This window comes from Manis javanica, chromosome 9 (assembly GCF_040802235.1).
Source record: "Manis javanica isolate MJ-LG chromosome 9, MJ_LKY, whole genome shotgun sequence".
Lineage (NCBI taxonomy): Eukaryota > Metazoa > Chordata > Mammalia > Pholidota > Manidae > Manis > Manis javanica.
In genome coordinates, this window is record NC_133164.1 from 53788277 (window position 1) to 53805300 (window position 17024).

Here is a 17024-nt window from a genome sequence, read left to right on the forward strand (position 1 = left end):
TTCTGGCACCAAAGTGGGGTTTGTGGCCCAGACCTTATTATCCTGTCAGTGTTTACAAATGTATGGCAACCTTGCCTAGTTGATACCTTGGAGTTGCCCTTTATTACAAACTTTCAAATAATTCTAGTATAAAACAAAACTAATTCCTGATCTGTTAGTCTCATTAGGAACTATATTAGTAATCCGAGTTCTAGTAGGTTCATTTGACAATTTTGTCAAGATCTAAAAGTGACTTGGCAAACTGTAGTTAAAATTATAGTTCTCTTGGACATATAATCCCCTTGTGAAGTTTCCTTTTTTGGAGGTAGATTTGAGGGCACTTAGATACTAATTAGATAAGGAGGAGGATGGTAACCATGAGATTATAAAATACAAATCACCAAGGAAATAGAGTTTTCATTAATAGAAATAGAAAGACCCGAGGAATCACTGGCTCGAGAGCAAGCTGATTTATTGCATTCTGGGTGCAAGATGTTGGTAAGGCACCAAATTAGAAACTGTACCTTGGAAGTAGGTGCAACCTCGAGAAAGTGCTGGGAATCAGTCATGTAGCAGAAGGCAAGGAAGTAGATGGGGTGAAAAGGGAGAGATGGCGAGAGAGCCGAGCAGGGGGAGTAAAGAGCATCTGGAAAACCCACTCTCGGTGATCGGCTGAGGAGAAAGCAGCTGGAGAGACTGAAGAGAGACCCAACACAGTACGTTCATGGAGGCCAAGGGGGGTTTGTTCCAAAGGGCTCACACCTCCCACGGTGGCCTGAGGTCCATCAGCTCCGTGACTGCCTCTTCTGTGATGCTCCTTCAACTCTCCCCTCTTCATCGCCCCAGCCTCCTGCTGGTCCTTAACCACAGATACCCCACCTGAGGATCTAAGCATTGGCCATCCCTCCCCCAGAACACCCTCCCTCGGACGTGCACTTGACCTCCTATCTCACCTCCTTCAAGTCTGCCTATTGTCACCTTCTCAGTGATGTCTTCTCAACACCTTTCAAGACGGAAACCTCCCATGACCTGCTGCACTTTCCTGACTCTACTGCCCTGCTCTTTCTTTTCTTCCCAAGAACCATAGCATATACCAGATAATTTATCTACATAATAATAAGTTGTTATTTCTGTTGTTTGATGTCTGCCCCTACAGTCTATTAAAATACAGCCTTCATGAGAGTAGGGATCTTTGTTTATTAACCTACCCTAAGTGTCTAGAACAGTGCTTAAGGTAGAGAATTATTCGATGACTATTTGTGGAAGGAAAGGATGAAGGGTGGTAGAAGTCTTACTGGGAAGGTGAGGAGAATAGGACAAAGAGAATGGGTGAGGGCTTTGGATGGATGTTTCAGGAAGTCCTTGGCAGCCCTAGTGAGAGAATTGCAGGAGAATTATTGGGGGCTGGGTGAGTGAGGAAGGGTAGAGGAAGTGAAAGAAGCAATGATCACAGAGCTAGCTCCTACAGCAGATTAATATTTGGGCATAAATATTAAAACCCCTGAGCCATATGTAACTGTATCAGCTCTTTATGAACCTGGTATCAGAAGACAAATCTAAGGCACGTATTTGTTTGGCAATCACAACAGGCTGGACTGTATGGAGTTGCAGTAAGAGGGTGGGATGGGACCTGCAGGGTATCCAAACCTATGTAATAATGAGCTGTTCTATAAGGGAGGAGGTACACAGAGTGCTCAAACACCCCCTATTTGAACATAACCCAATTTTTGCAAAATCCAAACCTACAAATCACGTGAGCCAAGGGTGATGGATTTCAGACTGAGATAAGAGAGGAAGGGGAAGTGGGAAACAGAGAACGCAGCTAGGGCTCAGCAAAAAGCAGCAGGGAGAAGACACCCCCTACTGAGGGAAGGAGACAGTCTGGGCCTGCCCCAGAGAAAACAGGCCTGTCCAGGGGCCGCAGGGGAGGAAAGGGCGGTGGGAGGAGGCTGTTCTCGGAAGCTGAGGCAGCCAGAGGGGAACAACAAGCTCAATTACAGAAAGACCTGCAGGAGGAGGGGCTGCTGGAGGAGGGAGTAGTTGGAATTTGAGACAGTAAATAAGCCAGAAATCAAGGAGTCAGAGAGGACAGGGAAAGAGAAAACCCCAAGGACAGCCAAAGGAGGAGCTAAATCCCTTTCAAAAACTTGCTCCAAGAATAGGATATGCAACTCCACAGAGAGAGCTAGTGAGAAACAAAACAAAACAAAAATGATTAAAAGGAACAGAGCGGAATATCTGAGGGTACCTTGTTTGACAAACTGAAAAACGTATATGTGTGGGGGGATTTGTTTGAAGATGGGTCATTAATTCATTCCGGGGTGCCACGCATTTGTATATCTAATGTATAAATACCCTGAGAAGGTAAAATGCAGATTGGTGGCGCCCAGGAAGGGGCAAGGATATCCGAGTGGGAGCCACAGCACGGTCGCCTAAGGGTTCAGTAGTGTTTGATCCTAGAGAAGCTGCAAAGGAAGCTCAGGAGGAATCCATTACCTGGTAGACACTGGGGCCTCTTGGGAAAAACTGAAAACACTTACTCTGCCTGAGATATAAGGCTTGAGCATGGGCTAGACCAGCTGATGTTTGTCTTTGAGAAGACAATATTTCTCCTGGTTGACACCCGTAGTAGACAGCACTGGGGTCTCCAGAAATTGTGGGGAGGGGCTGCCCTGTGTCTTAGGCCTTGGTAGGGGCTTTTCTTAACAATCACACAAAAACAACAATAAGCAGCATTGGCTGGGGGTTCTGTGTCATGAGGTATGTGTGCCTTGTATAGACAGCTGATCCTCATTATTTGTGGATTCCATATTTCCCTACTCACTAAAATTTATTTGTGACTCTGAAATCAATACTGGCTGAGCTTTTGTGGTCATTTTTGGACAAGTGCAGAGCAGAGAAAAATTGAGTCCCCTGACATGCATGTGTGCTCACAGCTGAGGACAAACAGGGTGAGGTTCTTTCTTCTTGTGTCAGCTGTCATACTGTGAACAAGTGTCCTTTTGGCAGTCTATGTAGTTTTATGTTTTTTGCATTTTTTGTTCTTTTCGTTGGTGATTTCACTATTTGAAATAGCTTCCAAGCGTAGCGCCAAAGTGCTGTCCAGTATTCCTAAGCACAAGAAGGGAAAAATATGTATGTTAGATGAACTTTATTCAGACTATGAGTTTAATGTTAATGAACCAATAATATATATTAAATAATATGGTCTAACTAATAGACCATAACTGCTGTGCATCATTGGCACTGACTACATTATTTCACTTAATAGTCATAGTTCCAGACAGCAATGCTATAAAGGTCACATTTTATAAAACTTCAGGAGAGGAATTTTAGGTCTAGAAAGGTAAAATATTGTGCTCAAATCTGTATTGCTGGCAAGGAAGTAGAAAATAGCTCGTGATGGTACACTGGCATGAAGGTGGAGGTCAAGGGAAATGGTGGATTCCACACCATGGAGGGAGGGTTTTATTCATGGAAAAACATGAGCTGACCACAGAAGTCTCCTACAAATTGTTTTATGGATCTTTAAACTAGAACTGGAATTTCTGAAATCACAGGGAGAAAGAACCAGGAAAATACTATTTGTTATTGTTACTATAACCTTAGTTTACATTCCTGGATGGAAGGGCTAGGGAAACTTGGGTCCACATGAGATTGTGGCTATGTTTGGAGGAGAATAAAACACCATGCAAATATGATGTCGTACACGGAAAACACTGAGATGGGAGCAGGAAATTCTAGTTCTAGTCCTAATTCTGCCAGTAACTTTTTGTCAGGCTTTGAGAAAGTCCTCTTTACAGCCCTACACCTTTGCTGCTCCACCTGTAAAATGAAAGTGTTAGTAAATGATTCCATCTGCTCTAAGTTTTTATGATACAAAAACTGCATAGCCCCGTATGGCCTCTAGCTGGGTGACTATTAAGTCCTATTTTGCTTAGAATAGAATTGATTTACACCTTTTGTCTGAACATGATTATTAGTAACATCTTTCACTGTGGTTTTATGTGGTTGTCTTGTGCTTAATGAATATTTGTTCCTTGTGTTTTCTTGGCTGGGTTTTCTTTCCTGGTCCAACTAATTTAACTTTTGCCTCGTAGTCAATATGAAGTGCCTTACTGTTTAAGCCAGGGAACAAGTCTGTTTTGCTTTTTGACTCTCCAGAAGGAAATTATATCAGCTGGACTGGAAAAGAGGAAAACCTTTAATATAGAAAAAAAGTAGTTTGATATAACACTGTAGATTCAAGGACAAGTGTGCCACAATAAAGTCATTCCTAAACATATCAGATTCGATGTTTTTTTTCCATCAAACTACCTACAATCATAATATATCAATACTGACTGCATATAACAAAAATTAATCAGAAGGTATAGAACGAAAAGGCTAGATTAAGAAGTGAAAGGTTGAAACAAAAACTTCTGATGGTCTTTTGAGTTTTTAAATGTATTGTTTGTCTTTATGCTGCTTCATCCTCATGCTATCATGCTAGTCACATAAGTTACGAGAATCACTATGCCAAAAAAAGAAACAAAATCTTCACTATTGAACAAAACATATATTCTCTTTTACCCATTGAAATTCTATAGAAAGAAAGCGTAAAAAAGGAAGTATACCTTGCACTTATTCTTTTTAGTAAAGTTAAAATGTACTATATAATGTTAATTTACTATTAATTTGCTTAAGCAAACCTTTTCTTCTCAGGTAGTGTAATATAGACTTTCAGTGCAGGCCAGATTAAACAATCTTAAACTTTCTGAATGCAGTTTGGAAAATTACAGTATCAGTAAAACCTAATTCTCTAATCTGTGTTTCTTGTTCAAACTCGCCTTCCCTAACTTTCTGGGGAACTTTCAACTATTCAGTGCAAAAATATAACATGTTAATGATTAAACACATATTTCCAAGCTGGCATCTAATGGAAATACTGTTTCTGATTGCTGCTCACAGGTTAGAAATGAATTTCCAGTAGCCATTGCTTATTTTCCAGAAAGACCAGAAGTTCAGAAGGAAGTGTTGTGGAAGAACTTGTACTTTTTATAAACCCTGTAAACTAACTTTTGGTTTAGTTTACTAAACTAACCCTTTTGGACAATGTCAAGGTAGATTACTGGCTGAAAGATCATATTCCTTGGAAGTTGCAAACCGGAAACTCAAATGGAAGACTGTGCCCTCGGTGCTCTGAAACAAAGATGTCAAAGTAGCCCCAGTTCCTCCCACAGTGCTTGCTCCATGCTCAGGAAATGACCTGAAGGGGGCCCACGGCCCGGCAGGGGCTCTGCTGGTCTACACCCTAAAGAGGAAGAAACCACCAGCAGCTTTTACCTGATTCAGTCCAGAGTTTAAAATATCATCCCCTGTCTTTGCCAAGAAAGGGCAATTTCATCTTACGAGCAAATAGCAAAAAACATTTGCATTAAACACACACACACACATGCACACACACACACACACACACATGCACACACACACGCACACTCAAAACCTTCTTTGTTTTGGTTTCTTATTGTTTCCACAATTAATTTGAAATACTAAATGTTGTTAGGACATTTTTCTTTGTTTCTGAGACACATATTAAATGAAAATCATTTTATGGTGTTGGACATTGATGCTTAATCTGTTCCCTGTTAATAATACTTCTTATCTGATTGTAGAAAAAGGATAAAACAAGTGTTGTCTCTGCCAATTTCTGGTTTAAGATATTTGACTGTCGGCCTAAAGAAAGGAGAATGTGGTTGCTGTTTGCCAAGCCTGGAACAATGGAATTTGCTCTGTGTTTGCTGAACTCAATTGGTCTTACTGCTGACCTGCAACCCACTCTCCTTCCCAGCCACATTCTCATTATTTGAAAGTTTCACCAGCGTGTACCTCACTTTGAGGATTGATGATGTGCTTACTTTCATTTTATTTTACCCAGAATTTGTGGTAAAATAGGAGTTATGCAATAGCTGGCTTGTATCCTCAACTTTCGATAAAGATTGACCAGGCCAGACCCAGAGACACAGACCATATTTAAGACAAAGTCACAAAATCAAGGTAGGTGAAGATCCAGGCTCCGAAAGAAGACCAGAGGCTTGAGGGGATAATGTGAGTGATCAGTAACACACCATAGACTCTGCTCCAGGGTCAGGGGTATTTTTTTATCTTCCTGGATTTTCTCCTATAAGCAGGTATCTTTGGGCCCACCTCAGACAAGCAATCCTAGCAGGCATGGGGGCTGTAGGTGCTCCCAGCACCGACTGGAGTAGGAGCAAGGTGCTAGGGATCTTGGAAAGTTTTTGCTTTCATAACTTTTATTTTATCATGGTTAGAAAAAAACTAAACAATTTAAGTAATTCTATTTAATGAAAATTAGGAGGAAAAAAGGCAACTGTGGAGTGCTTCCTATCATGCATGGAGCATAATAGTCACAGAAACCTAAGAGAATGTTAAGAACTGGGGAAACCCTATGCAAGGAAAAAAATTAAAGCGAGTCCTCCAAAACATTTCTGATGAATCCAAGTATATTTGAAGTAAGAAAAATAGGAAGAGTGTCTTTTCTGAATCATAAAATTGACAGACTACGCAAAGAATTGATTCTATGCTTACTGTAAGGAGCTGTTCAGTGTTGGGGGGTAGAATTCGTGGACTAAGTTTAATGAGCTGACAAGACAATTTACCTGATTGGAAAGAAACTATCAAGGTGAGAGACCTAAGGGGAAAGAGACATGTGTTTTGACCAGGCTTCCTTGTTCTCCCCCATGGTCTGGCTTTGAAAGACAGATCACAGAATAAGAATAAAAAAAAGTTGAAGTGTCCCAAGAGATGGCAAAATAGCTCTCTATCAGAGAAGGCAGAGTGATTCCTGAAACTGAATAGTTGAAAAAGATGAAACTTCCAATAGCTTTCTAGGAGGAGGAAGAGGAGGGAAAAAAAAATAGAGGGTATTTCTCTCCAGCTACTGAAGGTTCCATAAACAGGATAAGGATCTGGGACTTGGCTGTGATTAGCAGGTGCATGGATGAATCAAAGGTGCCCCAGGAAGGAAAAAGAAAGAAGGTTGGTTTTCTTGTAATAAGTAATGACTGATAATCATTGAAGTGTGATAAAGAGATGAAATTATATTTAAGTGTATTCCTTCAAATTTTATTCTGCATTGTAGTAGAATAATTTAGTATAGAAATAATTTAGTGTAGAAATAATTTAGTATAATAATGAAATTTCACTTGATGTCATAATTTTTTTTAATTTTGGGAAGTATAATTAGCTGTTTTCCTGCTTCTGCCACTTTTTCTTAATTAAGGAAAGCCTGTCTGCAGACCCTCTGTTCCCAAAGGAGATATGAGTGTTTACATGGTGGCATGCACTACAATTTCAGATTTAGTGCACAAATAATCAGACCCCATAAGACTGGCCTTAAACATCTATACCTATTAAGTGACAGTAAATGTTAAACCTCAGGAATAACAAACACTTATTCTGATCATTATAAGGGAAAGATGACAAGCTTTGGAGCCAGAGGGATCTGGGCTCAAATCTTAGCTACTGAGTCACCAGCTGTGTCACCTGTAACCTCTGCAAACTTAGTTCCCCATGTGTACTGGCTAAAATTCCTGTATGCTGTACTGTTGTAGGAAATTAGATATAATATGTCCAAGTGCTAACACAGTGGCACACAGAGCTTTAGGGCCTCAGCAAGAGCTCATTGTGGTTATTCCGGGATACTATAAGACCATTCATATTTTTAGAACTATGGATACTAGTTATGTGGAGTATTTTAAGCCTAGTGATTTTTAAAAGCCCTTTGATCATCTAAATATAAAGTCATAACACAGCATTTTTAAAAATGGTTTTTGGAAATTTTAAGAGCTACAACATTTTTATTTAATGTAGAAATATTTTTGGTCTCACCTAGGGTGACCAGCTGCCTCAGTTTGCCCTAAACTGAAGGTATCCCTGGGATGTGAGAATTTCAGTACTCTTAGCTCTATCTTATAGGCACAAAACTGGCATTCTCAAAGTATGTTCCTCAGACCAGAGGTTTTACCTGGAAACCATTAGAAAAGCAAATCCTTGGGTTCCCACCCAGACCTACTGAGTCCAAATGTCTGGGGATGGGACCCAGCAATCTGTGTTTCAATAAGTTCTCCAGGTGATTTTGATACATGCAGCATGCTCAAGTTTGAGAAACACTGGCCTATAATATGTCACTTATGTTGGACTGAGACACTTCACGGAGGAGAATAGAAAGAAGCAATATAATAGCCCCATTTCAATTCCTTTAAGACTCATGAGTCAATATTTTCATAGCTGGTAATCCCCAATTTCTCTACCATTCCATCACTGAGCTCTGATAGTGAGGAATGAGGAATGAAAACGAAGACAAGCTACTACAACCAGCACAACAGTTAAGCTCAGGAAGGAGGTTGCAACCTGTCAGAGTTTTGAGGGCAGGTTAGTAAGGTGACTGGAGTTATACAAATGAAAATGCAGGTTATAGTCTAATAGCTCCTGACCTTTGCCAGATGTCATCCAGGACCAGGACTAGGGCGGGAAGTACGTGGATGGCGTTACCTAATATCTCTGGAAGCCTCTCAGGAGGCTTCCACTCAAGAACAAGCCAAACTAATACCATTTTAGTCACTTCAACAACCACACAAGTCAGTTTCTCTGGATGGCTCAGGTTACTTTTGCAAAGCAAATCAGAGAAATTTTCATATTATTGCTCACTGTGTATAGCTGTCTAGGAATATTTGAATGTCTAGGCCAGGACTGTGGAACAAAACTTTTACATCATAATACCAGAATCTTTGCAACTAGACCCTCAGTAGCTAATGGAGTTTTCTCAGTGAAGGGCTCAGGGGGTGGGGAGAGGTGAAAGAAATGGCCAAATAATATCATAATGATGAATGTAAATTTCATTCAAATGGAAGGTCATTAAACTCTAGCTGTTACCACAACTCCAGTGGGAGTTTTGAGAATGTTAACAAATGACCAAGGACATACAGGACTTGATTATTTTGAATCGATTGCCTTGGTTTTTGTATAAAAATATGATGAGTACACATCATCATTAAATTTGTCACAGACCTAAATTTTTCCTCTAATATGAGGCTCAACCATACCCTTCTTTGCTGAGAAGCACAATATCTCTTTGACCATGAATGAAATCAGTTATGGTTCCTCAGGAGTGTACCTTTCTCTTTCATCCCACTGTGAAGTATTAAAGGTCAAGTCCTTTTCTTGCTAAACCCAAGAAACACAGATGCCAAAGTTGCTGCTAGACTGTCCTAGCTCTTGTCTCAGTGGAAAGCATATCTTTTGTGTATGCTATGAAATGTTGGATAAATTTAACTTAAGAAATATGTCACCATCTCTACATCTGTTTATGACTTGTCCTTTCTGTTTGATTCTGGAGGGCTAGCCATATTCCAGGCAGGTGACATCCAACAATATTACTGCTCCAGCAGGACAGATCAATTAAAAATCTCAGAGGAAACATTAAATAGATGGTGGGTAACCTTCACACAGACTCATTATTTTCCATTAATTAACAAAGAAAAATAGATGTTGGATGTTCATCACCAAAGAATAAACTAAATCATACTACAGACAGTACATATTGGAGATACACACAGCTTGTTACTCTCTTCAAAAACATGAAAATGGCATCTTTACTTTGTTTCAAATCCCAACCTTGATGTCAGTCGAAAAGTTATGGTGGATATAATCCTACACCATCATGGGAAGGAGAGGGAGGAAGGGGTTTTTGACCTTTAAGACTAAAATTTGAGTACAGAGGGTGGAACGGGATTTCACGCTCACTCCCTGTTTCTACTCAGTTCTATTTTTCCTGACCTTTCAACCAATGGAGAGAGGAAAGGGCCACACTTTTGTGACTTGGCCTAAAGAATAGGGTAGATTTTTGGAAACAAAGAGGGACTTCAGAAAGGGCTGAGGATGGGCTGAAAGTTTAGAAGAAACCAGCTGTTTTGTTCCCTTCCAAATGAGAAGACTCTTTTCTATCATTGGCTCAGGGTACACAATTCTCGAGAATTCAGGAAACAAAGTTGTTTTCTTTTATTTCTGGGACTAAGGCAGGTATAAGTCTGAAGGTTAAGAAAAGGCAGAGAATTCAAAACTGAGCGAGTCCATGCTGCAGAGGAGGTGCTTTGTTTCGCCAGAGTAACCCCAGCTGTCCAGAGGAACTACCCGGGGTGGCTGTTGAAGGGACTAAAATGGTATTAGTTTGGGTGGTTCTTGAGTGTTTGGAAGCCTTCTGGGGGGCTTTCGGAGATATTAGGTGGCCCCACCCACGTACTTCCTGCTCTAGACCTGGTCCTGGAAGCTGACTGTGTGACATCTTGCACAGGTAGGGGGCTGTTTGACTACCCTTTTCAATGCCGGAGGCCCACGGTGATCTATATCCACGTAAGGGGCCAGAACGCCCCGCATGACGTTCAGCAGGAACTACCGTTGTTTCCCATTATTGTCATCATTACCGAGTTCCAGTTTTGTGCCGGAAATCCAGCAGAGCCTCCCTCGATCTGTTTTAATGAGTCCTCGCCTCCTTGAAGCTCTCCATTCAACACTTTTGTCCACCCCGGACGCACAGCCTTTGTAAACTCTGCATTCAGGGGGCCCTGTAAGCAGTATCTTCCAGCTTGGCTTAAGCACAGAGCCAATGAGACCTTCCAGGATCTGCTCGCTGGGGCTGCCTGCTCATTGACCCCAGTGGCACGTACATCAGTCTGTTACTTTTCCTTACAAAGGGAAAGAGAATCATGCTGCGCTTCACTGACAAATGTTGTGCCCTCATCTGTCAGCTGTTTGCTTGTTTGCTTTTGCTCTCTTTCCACATGAGGAGACATTTAATCTTGGACCCACCAGGCGAACAACATTGTCTGGCCTCTGAAGGCTGAGATTTTAGCTCTCCTATCAGAACAAATGTGAAAGAATTAAATAATGGAGTTCAGAAGATGTTGGATTGCTCCAAATCTAAAAATATTTTATTCCTTTCTCACCTTCTTTAAGTAACATGGTACACTGAATTGAAGCCAAAATAATAACTTCTAAGTCTAAAAGTTTTAACTTATTTTATGTGTTTAAATTTCTATTTTTTTGTGGCTTCTTTCAAGAGCAAACTTATTAGGATCCGATCACACAATTAAAAAGTTATAGGCTGCTGAAAACAATTACATTGGGTGCTTCCAATGGGACAAATATGTTTAAAGATTGGTGATACGAAAACCAAATAGGCAGAAAATGCCGACTCAATGAGACTTCTTACTCATTCTTACTCATGCAGGTTTAGTTTTATTGAGAAAACTTATGAGATTTATAAAAATTAAGTTAAATTTTTTCAATGAGATTAAAAAATGGAGGAGAAAAATTTATATTTAATAAAAACAATTCATAAAACTTGAATTGTGACTAAGAAGAAGAAAAGGGGGAAAAATAACAATTATTAAAAGCTTATTAGGCACACAATCTCATTTAACTTTTAGAACAGCCCTGTGAAGTGGGTATTAATATTCCCACTTTGAAGCTGAAGAAATTGAGAGGAGAAAGTTGAGAACTGAGACAGAAGAAACAGTGAGATGGAGCTAAAACCATCGGTTCTCTTCCTAATAAAGATGGCTTAAAAACATTGGCTTTACCTCTGTGGCCAAATGGTCCCGCTGTAGCTCAGAGAATAGGAATTCCTGGCCTCCCGGCTCCTCCTCAGCAGGACCGCTGCAGGGCAGCCCCTCCCCGGGGCTTGGTAATTAAATGCAAGGGGTATTGAATCACTGACCTGGGTTTAGAGCTGGTTCTACTAGCTATAGGGCCTTAAGCAAGTTTTTAAATATTTCTAAACCTCATTTTTCTCAGTCAAAATAAAAATAGTATCACCTCAGGGGGTAGTTATGAGGTCAGTGACTAATGCTTAGTATGTGTCTTACATGTTAATCAGCGATTGCCCCAGACTCTAGCAAGCAAAGCTTGAACTAATTGCAGGGCCTAGTTTAAGCTCTGGGAGATCATTGGGTAAGCATTTCACTCAGTGGTAGATAAGGAGAAATGAGGTAAAGAGCTTAGACCAGGGAAGACACAGGAAAGGGGGCTGTGTTTGCCGAATGGCAAATGGAATGCTCCTTGCACATTCTCTCTCTCCCATATTGCAGTTTTAGTCCTTCCCCTCCCCGCCCCTCTTCTCTCCTCTCTGCCCTCCTTCCTGCCTTTTTTGGCCTTTTCCTTTCGCTTTACAGGAAGATGAATTCCAGACCTGATATCCATTTACCTCATCTAATTCAGCAAAGCAAATGTGCTCCATTGCTCCTTTAAGATTTAATTATTATAGAATCAGAATGTAACTCCTTTCTCTGGGAAAAAACAAAACACTAAAATAATAATAATACTTATAAATCAGGAACAATGTTTTTATGAGAGAGAAATGAGGAGACTCTTTAAGGGTTGATGTTGGGAGACACTGCCTCTAAGCATTAGGTCTTGGTTTGAATCCAGACTAGAAAACTATTTTTCTAGAAACCTTCAGAGTTTAGGCCCAGAAAAGTCTATTTGAAGAGATATTAGTTGGGAAAGAATTTATGATTTTGCAGAAATAGGGAAGAGTAAAGTTTCAACTGTTACTTTTTATGTCTTACTATAGAACATCTTTGCTCCATCTCAGTCTTGGGCCAGTCCAAGCCACGTCTAAAAGCAGCTATTTATAATTTCTGGCTTCCTAGGCCAGCACTTGAACTCTGGAGGAGTTCAAAGAAGTCAGAGTTTAACTTCTCACCACATTGGACTTTGAGGTCTGCTTTTGGCTTAAATCAATGCCTTCTGGAGGTCCTCTTGTAAATAAATTACTAAGCATGACAATTAAAAAATAATTAATCTTTGACCATCATATAGGGAAATAATGTATCAATTTCATTATCACATAAACATAAGTGACTCAACACAGCCTCCTCATTTCTATGGAAATCATATCCTCCCGCTTTATTAGGGATACAAGTGTGAAAGAAAGGAAGAGAGTAGTTACTATTTAATTTCCTGGATGCCAAGGATAGAAGGGACTGAACTAACACTTAATGAGCACCTGCTGTATGCCAGCTGCTTTGCACATGTTATCTCAGTTGATCCTTACAGCCACTTTATAAGGTAGGTTATTTTATTAGTACCATTGTAAATGAGGACAGCATGGCTCATAGTATTTTGTTAAAATGTTACAGCCCAGCAGCCAGAAGGATGTGAACTTGTCTCAGTGACGTCAAAGCCCATGTGCTTCCCGGTGTGACATGTGCCTCTCGAAGCAGAGTGGAGTCTAGGCTCTAATCCTGAGCTCAGATTTCTCAAAGCAATGACCACCTTCCTCTAATTCATAGTGAAAATCTTTCCATTTACTGTGGTTCAGCTATTTGTAAAATTAACAGGCTGGGCTCAGTAGTCCTATGTTTATATGTGCTGGTGTTAGTTGAAAAGATTAACAGGTTACTGAAGTCCTTCCCTTCCAGCATATTCCTTAAATCCATGCTTTCATTTGTAGCTCTAATCTTGTAATCCAAGGTTCACAACAAGATGATCCCATCTCTGGTCGCTGTGTGCTGGTTCCCTGGCGATCCTTCTTTCCTCCTGCCCACAGAAGAGCTATTTAAAGTCCCATGCCCAGGATTCCTGAGCATTTGGACAGTCTTACTGTGACCACTCCTCTTCACTAACATGATTCAGAAACTTCTCAGTGTATTCGGTCTTAGGGTTGCTATCTGAGTGACTTCAAACAACAGAAATTTATTCTCTCAAAGTTCTGCAGGCGCTAAGTACAAAATCAAGGTATGAACAGGCCCAGTTCCCTCTGAAGACTCTGGAGAAGCACCCCCTTGCCTCTTCCTAGTTTCTGGCAGTTTCTGGGAATCCTTGCTTTGCAGCTGCATTGCTCCAATCCCTGCCTCTTCCCTGTGTCTACTGCCTCTGCCTTCACTCTTACAAGGATTTCAGTCATTGGAGTAAGTGCCCCCTCTTCCAGTATGACCTGGTCTCAACTAATTACGTCTACAAAGACCCTATTTCCAAATAAGGTCACATTCTGATGCTTCAGGCAGATGTAAATTGGTGGTGGGGGTGGGGGACACTATTCAACCCACTACACTTAGGGACCTTACTGACCTTGATTCTTTGCCCAAATCCGCCACGCAGGATAGCCTGGTGGTGACAGTGCTGAGAGCAAAAGTATTGTTTGTCCTGGAATCCAAACTGGCTCAGAAAGATTCTGGAAGCCAGGTACATAGGAAATACTATTCCATACTGTGAAGATCACAACAGAACATTTAACTCCCTGCTCTTTATGAACAGGTAACAGACTTAACTAAATTTGAAGTCTAGAACATCTTTTACAAAATCTGATATATGGTTCATTACACTTAAAGCAATAAAAAAATACCCTGAAGATGTTGAAATAAGGCACAAAGCTCATAAGGCAGTTAAGGAAAATACACATCAGTTTAAAAAATGATAGAAACAGCTTTTAAAAATTACATTGGCAAAAAAAGATAATGCATTATAAATGATGCTTGCCAAAATATAACTCTTATAGACCACCATGATCCTGGTATTTTTTCTAAGGTGAAAATGAATGAGGGGGTTGAAGTCATTTGAAAGAAAGGTTTTTCTAAAAATTCAGTTACATCTAAATTGTAGCAGTTCCACCCACCCTCATAAATGATGCCAACTGAAATTCTGACAAGCTGGTCAACACATGTCTAAAGGCAGAATCAAGACTTTATACTATGATCTATAGCTGAGTTATAGTCACAAAATCCGGGAGAGCAAATCAAAATTTGGACTGATGAAAATCACCTCAATTTAAATCCATCTTAAAGCTTGCTGGATATGATTGTTAAAATAGCCTTAAAAAGATCACTTTACCAAATGTTTTTATCTGAAAAGAAGTAAGCCAGACTGGAAACAATCTGGAAAACTCTACTTTTACTGTATCTACCTTTTCCATCAGGATGGGGGTGCTCAGGATGAAGATGTACACATAAACTATTAAATTTGTCGATAGTGGCTACTCCTGGCAGCAGGAATCTGGGAAGAAACTGATGCTTTTTTCACTGTTACTGTTTTAAGCCTTGTAGTAATATTTAAAAATTAATTTTTTTTAGAGGGCATCTCTCATATTTATTGATCATATGGTTGTTAACAACAATAAAATTCTGTATAGGGGACTCAATGCACAATCATTAATCAACCCCAAGCCTAATTCTCAACAGTCTCCAATCTTCTGAAGCATAACGAACAAGTTCTTACATGGTGAACAAGTTCTTACACAGTGAATAAGTTCTTACATGGTGAACAGTACAAGGGCAATCATCACAGAAACTTTCGATTGTGATCACACATCATGAACTATAAACAATCAGGTCAAATATGATTATTCGTTTGATTTTTTATACTTGATTTATATCCCACCTTTCTCCCTTATTATTATTATTATTATTTTTTTTTTAAATAAAATGCTGAAGTGGTAGGTAGATGCAAGATAAAGGTAGAAAACATAGTTTAGTCCTATAAGAGGGCAAATGTAGATGATCAGGTGTGTGCCTATAGACTAAGTATTAATCCAAGCTAGACAAGGGCAACAAAACATACACGGATGCAGAAGATTTCTCTCAAAACAGGGGGGTTGAGGTTCTAAGCCTCACCTCTGTTGATCCCCAATTTCTCACCTGATGGCCCCCCTGCAACTGTGCCTGTCTTAGGTTGTTCGTCCCTTGAGGAATCTTACCCGTCTCTGGCTAACCAGTCATCTTCCGGGGCCATACAGGGAAATGTAAAGTTGGTAAGTGAGAGAGAAGCAATATTGTTTGAAAAGGTTAGCTTTTTACTTCTTTGCAGATTCATGCCCTGTGGCTTCTATGCCCAGAATTTGTCTTGAGGTATCTTTAGCACTTGGAAGAATTACGATACTCAGTAATTTTGATATGAGGGACGAATTCTACTTAAGGGTTGTAATTAGGAAGGAAGAAGAAAAGCTATAGAAGTAGCAGATGGAAGAAAACATGGGAAGATTGATTATTTCTTTGACATATCTTCTTGTAGTGTAACATAAGCATGTATAGGTTTTAAACTACTAATTAAATTGCGTGCACACATTAACATAATAGGAATACAGCTACATAACCAAAACAGACCTACAATTACCAGCCATATCCAGTGAAACCAAGAAAACCAGTTAGGCACCCTAGGCATTTGTGAAAACTTATCAATGATATGATGGATATTGTCTAACTGAATTTGAATAGTTTGAAAAAAATCAAACAAATTAAAACAACACATTCCTGGGAACTGTTCACATCCCATATGTTCTTTTAACAGTAGATAGTCTATAGTCGATAGATTTTGGAGCGCTGCAACTTGCACTTCTCCTAATTCTTGGTTGAGTTCCAACAGTATAGATCCAGTCAAATTTATTGTTTTACTATATGCACAGGCCAGCTTAGATATCTCCTTCTTCATTCCAATGGCAAGTCCAGGAACTGGTGGGATGAATGCAGCTACAACTGCAACAGTGCCAGGATCTTTGTTGAAGTTTTTTGATGATCATCTTCTGGAATGATTCTTCCAGAGAATGTTGATGTTGGAAGTTCTTCTTTATATCGTATCTTAATTCGTTTTCTGGGTAGCCAAATTAGGCTTTGATCCTCTGTATAAACACAAAAAAACCCTTTGCCCACCCTTTGATATGCCCTTTACACCATTGTGAAGAACTTATTGGAGATCACCACACAGGAACTACTTTTTTTTTTTAAGAGAAAGGAATATTATCAGAAAAATGTACTTCCATAGCTGATCATCTGACACCCTTTAAGTGATCAAAATTAATTGGTGCATGCATTAATTGGTGATTTGTAGTTGGTTTTATCCTGTCAGGGAGTAATCCCCCTTTTCTTTCTTTTTTTTTTTTTCATTAGTCTACAATTACATGAAGAATATTATGTTTACTAGGCTCTCCCCTATACCAGGTCCCCCCCACAAAACCCTTTACAGTCACTGTCCATCAGCATAGCAAAATGTTGTAG

The 17024-nt window shown here is 39.9% G+C and overlaps 1 long non-coding RNA gene across 1 annotated transcript in view; it reads left to right on the forward strand.

The window, feature by feature from the left end:
* The first annotated feature begins 5997 nt into the window (after positions 1-5997).
* The window catches only part of LOC118969038 (uncharacterized), a 44691-nt gene continuing 33664 nt past the window's right edge, over positions 5998-17024 (forward strand). The window contains exon 1 of the long non-coding RNA XR_005056923.2: positions 5998-6066. This is a non-coding gene — a long non-coding RNA (uncharacterized lncRNA). The remainder of the gene's footprint in view (positions 6067-17024) is intronic.